The following is a 6,753-nucleotide window of genomic DNA, read 5'->3' on the forward strand; positions in this document are numbered from 1 at the left end:
ACTGAAATCTGAGGTAAGTTATTAAACCTCTCTGAGTATGTTTCCTCATATATAGAATATGGTTAATAATATTCATCTTAGATAGCTAAATAACAGATATGAAAGTTCATTGGAGTGTAAATAACAGGATAGAATAAATATTCAGATAAAACTGAATTTCTCACGTTTTCTAAATATTTTGTTTCTTTTTATCCGTAGCTTTGTGAATAAATTGTGTTTAACTAAAATGAAATCATCTGATAAACGATATTTTGTTCTGACAAGAATTCTTAGTCATTTGTTTAGAGACAAATGATCAGTTCTTGGATGGCACTATATTTTAGTATAAGATCACTGTGTTTGGAGGCAAAATATCTGCATTAGAATCCTGGCTCTTCCATTTCCTAGCTCTGTGACTTTGGAGAACTACTTTAACCTCTCTGAGTTTTATGTCCCACACCTCTAAAACAGGGGTAAAAATATCTACCTTACTTACTTCCAAGGTTGTTCTGAGAAACAAATGAAACAATGGGTGAGAAAATACTTTGTAAAATGACAAACACGATGAATCTACTATGTATCTATTATTATTGCTTTCCTTGTGTTAGACTCGAGTTGGTAATTATTTTCATTGATTTGTTGTAAACAATTAGCTAGTGGTTAAAAGAATTGACTGAGAATAGTGACACAAATTGTTTAAGAAACACATCACACATCATCTACAATGAAAAATTTTTATTTCAGTCTCTAACATGGATATGACACATAAAATTTACAAAAATAAATAATTTCTCATTTCTAAGTTCTCAAAATGAGAGCAAGAACAACTCCAATTAATACAGGCTAATAAGAGATTGCAAGAGTGATAGTACCTAGTGAGATACTGGATTAAGAGGAATGCTGTAATTGCAAAAGAATCAGGGTATTTCCTGTTGTCAATAAGAATGTTTCATTATCCAATCTGTTTCTTTAGCTAGGAAAAAGATTAAGTCAGATTTTTCCCTGCTGTGAAACTATTATGTTAACATTTTACTAAATGGAACTGTAGTAGTTCCAAAATATTAATATAAGTAGCTCACTCCAAGGGTATAGTTTTTCTGTTGTAAGACTCTGTCTTATTCATTAATGACAGAACACCCCACAAATGAACCCTCAAAATTCACTATATTTATTCAAATGTATAAACATTAATAATCGTCATATATAATGTCCTTAATCTTGGATGGTATGTTGAAAATCAAAGAATTAATTTAAAATTAGGTGATATAGAGCCCCAGTCCATACAAAAATCTGAAATGGTGTTTTATTACCAAATAATTTTTCTGATGGGAGCTGGGTAGAGGGTGGGGGTGGGGGTGGAAGATGTGAAAGGATGGAATATTATTGGTAACAGAGACATTTAATAAAGAAACTACTACAATAATTGAAAAATAAATCTTTATCTATTATAATAAGACTTTATATGTAGATGTGGAATTTGTATGGGTGATAGAAAGATTGAAATCACTAGAAGCTTTCAGTTATGAAGAAGTTTGCACTGTAAACACTCAAATTACAATCTTTCGTCTATGACAAAATAGCTTGTTACTTTTCACAAAGGACAATAAAATACCTCATAAGCAAAGTGAATAATTTTTTAAAACACTTTACTGCATATATAACAATACTTGTAACATATCTCTCAAGCACATCATTTATAAATGTGAAAGTACTTCAAGATAATTATGCGAAGTGAAATAAGCCAGACAGAAAAAGTCGAAAACCACATATCACTTATATGTGGGATACAAACCTTAAAGCGACAAACAGGACAAACAAACCGAGAATCATGGACATGGACAATAGACCAGTGGTTACCAGAGAGTAAGGCATAGGGGGGTGGAGGAGTGTAGAGGAGGTAAAAAGGGTCAAATATATGGTGACAGAAAGAAATCTAACTATGGGAGGTAAACACACAATGCAATGTGTATATATATATATATATATATATATATATATATATATATATATATATACATGCCTTACTGTTGAATTGTATACCTGAAATTTACTGGATTTTGATAACTAATATCACCATAATAAAATGAAATAAAATGAAATAAAATGAAATAAAATGAAATAAAATGAAATAAAATGAAATAAAATAGATCCCCCTCCAAAAAAAATAAAAATAAATCTTAAAAGCTGGAGAAAAATCGGTGGAAGTCAAATAGGTCTAAGAAATAGGTAATCATGGAAAAAAAAAAGACATAGGTAATCACAAAGTCTGACAAATTACTGTTCACAAATTTCCTTCTTGGGGGTGTACATATAAAATTGAAAATATTACTAAAAGATGGCTATATTTACTTACTGTGAGAGAAATCCAGGGGCTAATTTTTTTTTATTACATTTCATTATAATGATGAAACCTTAGATAAAATAAACATGTAAGTCACAGGCATACATTTTATTTTTTGTAGATCTAAATGACACAGATAATGGTACAAATAGAAACATATTTGCTGAAGTAAGAGAATACTCCAATAACAAAATTTCGAATGCAGATATAACTTTAGTTTCTCAGTAAAAGAAAGTTAATGTTGTTTATCCTTTGATAAGATACTAAAAAGAATCTTAAATCAAGTCAGAAAATAATAATAATAATAATAATAATAATAATAATAATAGCCAAAAGAAGGGTTTTGAAATGGAATCAAAAGTAGGGAAAATAAACTGTTTATTTGAATTATGTCAAGATATAATAAAAACCATTTGCCAAAACTTATTCCAAATTTGAAGAACTTAGTTATACTTGAAATAAACTACACTTTTAATAAATTAATATATTTATTATTTAGTGGGCATGAAAGAAAAATTACTACAGAAACTTTTTTCAAGTATAGCCTCAAATTAAAATTTAATAGAGTCCTATTAATTTGTATCTTGATGGCTGGGCTCAGAATGAGGTACTTCACTACTTCGCTTACTTGAATTCTTAGTAAAACCGTATGTGTTCTTCCTCTCTCTTCCTCCCACTCTCTCTCTCTCTCCCTCTCTGCCCTCCTATTCCACAACCACCACCACTTCCTTCTCCTCTTATTTTTCCTTCCCCTCCTCTCTCCCTCCACTTAGCATACTTGTAGACACACCACATATACACATACACATGAACACAGGCATAGACACATACAGACAATTAACAAGAATAGTTGAGGAAAGAGGTATTAATTAGAGGATATTATTATGTTAAAAATGTGTTAAGCAAGCCCAGTAAACTATGATTGGTGAAATATAACCACCTTCTCACCGGGCATTCTATGGAACAGTTTTATTTATAGGTCATATATTGTAAACCTCTTTTAAAAATCATGCCCTCTGCATTTTATTTTATTATATATGCATATATATTGTATAGTATATAGTATATAGTATATATTTAGTATATATTATATATTATGGATTATATATATTTATATGTTATATATAATGTATAATTTATTTATTTTTGTGGTGACATTGGTTAACGAAATCAAATAAGTTTCAACTGTACATTTTAACAGTAAAGCATACATATACTTACACTGTGTGTTTTTAACCTACCATAGTTAAATTTATTTCCGTCACCACATATTTGATCCCCTTTACCCCACCCACCTCCCCCTCTCCCCCATCCCCTACCTTCTGGTAACCTCTAGTCTATAGTCCATGTCCACGAGTCTCTGTTTGTTTGTCCTGTTCAATTGTTCTTTTTAGGTTTATATCACACATATAAGTGAATCATGTGATTTTTGAACTTTTGTGCCTGGCTTATTTTGCTTAGCATGATTATCTCGAGGTATATCCATTTTGTCAAAAATGGCAGCATTTCATCTCTTCTTATGGCTAAGTAATATCCCACTGTATATATGTACCACAGCTTCTTTAGCCAATCATCTATCGTAGGACACTTCAGTTCTTTCCATGTCCAGGCCACTGTGAATAATGCTGCTATAAATATCGGTGTGCAAATATCTTTTCAGATATGCATTTTCAAGTCTTTGTGGTAAATACCAGTAGAGGGATTGCTGGATCATATGGTAGATCAATTCTTAGTTTTGTGAGCAACCTCCAAACTGTTTTCCATAACAGCTGTACCGATTTGCAGTCCCACCGGCAGTGTACGAGTGTTCTTTTTTCTCTGCATCCTCTACAATTTTTGATGTGCAAAAAGCAACCAAGACTCAACAAAAACAAGAGGGCACATAAACCCATACAACAGACAACTGGAGCATCCAGTTCAGGTGACCAGGAAGACCGTGCCACTGGGCCCCACAAGACACCTATTACATAACACCACTCTACTAAGACTGAAAGACATAGCAGCAGTAGTCCTACCTAATATGTAGAAACAAACATAGGGATGAAGCCAAAATGGGAAAAAGAGAAACATGTCTCAAATGAAAGAACAAATGAAAGTTGCATAAAAATAACTAAACAAAACAAAGACAAACAAGCTACCAGATACAGAGTTCAAAATACTGGTTAAAAGGATGTTTGATGAGCTCAAGGAAGAAGAGATAAACTCAGCGAGAACATAACAAAGAGATAGAAAATATAAAAATAATAATGATATGAAACATAAAGCAGAACCATTCAGAAATGAAGAATACAGAAACTGAAATGAAGAATACATTACAGGGAATTTTCAGATTAGATGAAGCAGAAGATCGAATCAGTGATTCAGGAGATGAGGTAGGGAACACCCAATCAGAACAGCAACAAGTATCTAAAAAATAAAGGTAGTTTAAGAGGCCTCTGGGACAACATCAAGCATACCAACATTTGCCTCACAGGGCTACCAGAAAGAGAAAAGAGAGAGCAAGGCATTGAAAATTTATTTGAAGAAATAATCACATAAAACTTCCCCAACCTGGTGAAGAAAATAGATATAGAAGCCCGGTAAGGGCAGAGATTCCCAAACAAGATAAACCCAAAGAAGCCACACCAAGACACAACATAATTCAAATGTCAAAGTTTAAAGACAAAGAGTGAAAGTTAAAAGCAGCAAGAGAAAGGGAGTTAGTTACCTAGAAGGGAGCTCACATAAGAATTTCAGCTGATTTCTCAAAAGAAATTTTGCAGGCCATGAGGGGTTGACGCCCGACATTTAAAGTGATGAAAAGAATAGACCACAACAAAGACTGCTCTACTCAGCAAGGCTATCATTTAAAACGGAAGGAGAGACAAAGAGCTTCCTAGACAAGAAAAAGCTAAAAGAGTTCATTACCATCAATCCAGTATTAAAAGAAAAATGTTTTTTTATTTATTATGGTGACATCAATTTTAAAAATACAGTAAGTTTCAAGTGTACGACCCAACAATAAGTCAAATATATATTGCACTGTGTATTCAACACCCATAGCTAGATTTCTTTCTGTCACCACATATTCGACCTCTGCCTTCCCTTCCAACATCTGTTATTACTTGTCCTGCTGATTATAGCTATACTAACAGGCATGAGATGAAATATCATTGTAGTTTTGATTTTCATTTCCCTAATAGCTAGCAATGTTGGATATCTTTTCATATATATTTGTTGGCCATTTGTATGTCCTCTAGGGAGAAGTGTCTGTTCAGGTCCACTGCCCATTTTTTGATTGGATCATTTGGTGGTGGTTGTTGTTGTTATTGAGTTGTATGAGTTCTTTGTATGCTTTGGATATTAGGCCCTTATCGGAGGTATTGCTTGCAAATATATTTTCTCATTCGGATGGTTGTCTCTTTACCTTGTTGATGATTTCTTTTGTTGAGCAGAAGGTTTTACTTTGATGCGATCTCATTAATTTATTTTAGCTCTTACTTCCCTTCTTTCGATGCCAAATTTATAAAATCCTATGTAAGTCCAAGGTCCTTCAGTTTAGTTTCTATGTTTTCTTCTATGCATTGTATTGTTTCAGGTCCTATATTTAGGTCCTTAATCCATTTTGAGTTAATGTTGGTGTGTTGTGATAGACAACAGTCTAGTTTCATTCATTTGCAGGTGGCTTTCCTGTCTCCTAGCACCATTTATTGAAGAAGCTTTCTTTTCTCCACAGTACGCTTTTTATTTTTTTTCTGAAAATTATTTGCTCATATAAATGAGTTTCATTCTGGACTCTCGGATTTGTTCTACTTGTCCATGTGTCTGTTTTGCTGCCAATACCATGCTGTTTTGAATATTGTTTCTTTGCAGTATAATTTGAAGTTGGGCAGAGCAATGCCGTCAGCCTTGTTCTTTTTTTCTCAGAATGGTGTTGTCAATTTGGGGTATTTTGTGCTTCCATACCAATCTAAAGTTTTTTTTTCTGTTTCCTTAAAAATTGCGAATGATATTTGATGGGGATTGCATTAAATCTGTACAATGCTTTAGGTAACATGGTCATTTTAACTGTGTTGATTCTTCCAATCTAAAAACATGGAATGTCTTTCCATTTCTTTGTATCTTCTTTGATTTCTTTTAATAGGGTCTTGTAGTTTTCATTATATAGGTCTTTCACATGTTTCCTTCAATTTATTCCTAGGTATTCTTTTTCGGTGTAATTGCAAAAAAATACTTTTTCTATATCATTTTCTGACACTTCCTTATTAGAGTATAGGAACACTATGAATTTTTGAACATTGATTTTGTATCCAGAAGATTTACTGTATTTGCTTATTATTTCTAGTAGTTTTCTTGTGAAGCCTTTTGGGTTTTTGTTATAGAGAATCATGTCATCTGAAAACAATGACAGTTTGACTCGTTTCCTATTTGGATCCCTTTTATATCTTTCTCTT

This window comes from Rousettus aegyptiacus, unplaced genomic scaffold (genome assembly GCF_014176215.1).
Source record: "Rousettus aegyptiacus isolate mRouAeg1 unplaced genomic scaffold, mRouAeg1.p scaffold_m13_p_9, whole genome shotgun sequence".
NCBI lineage: Eukaryota > Metazoa > Chordata > Mammalia > Chiroptera > Pteropodidae > Rousettus > Rousettus aegyptiacus.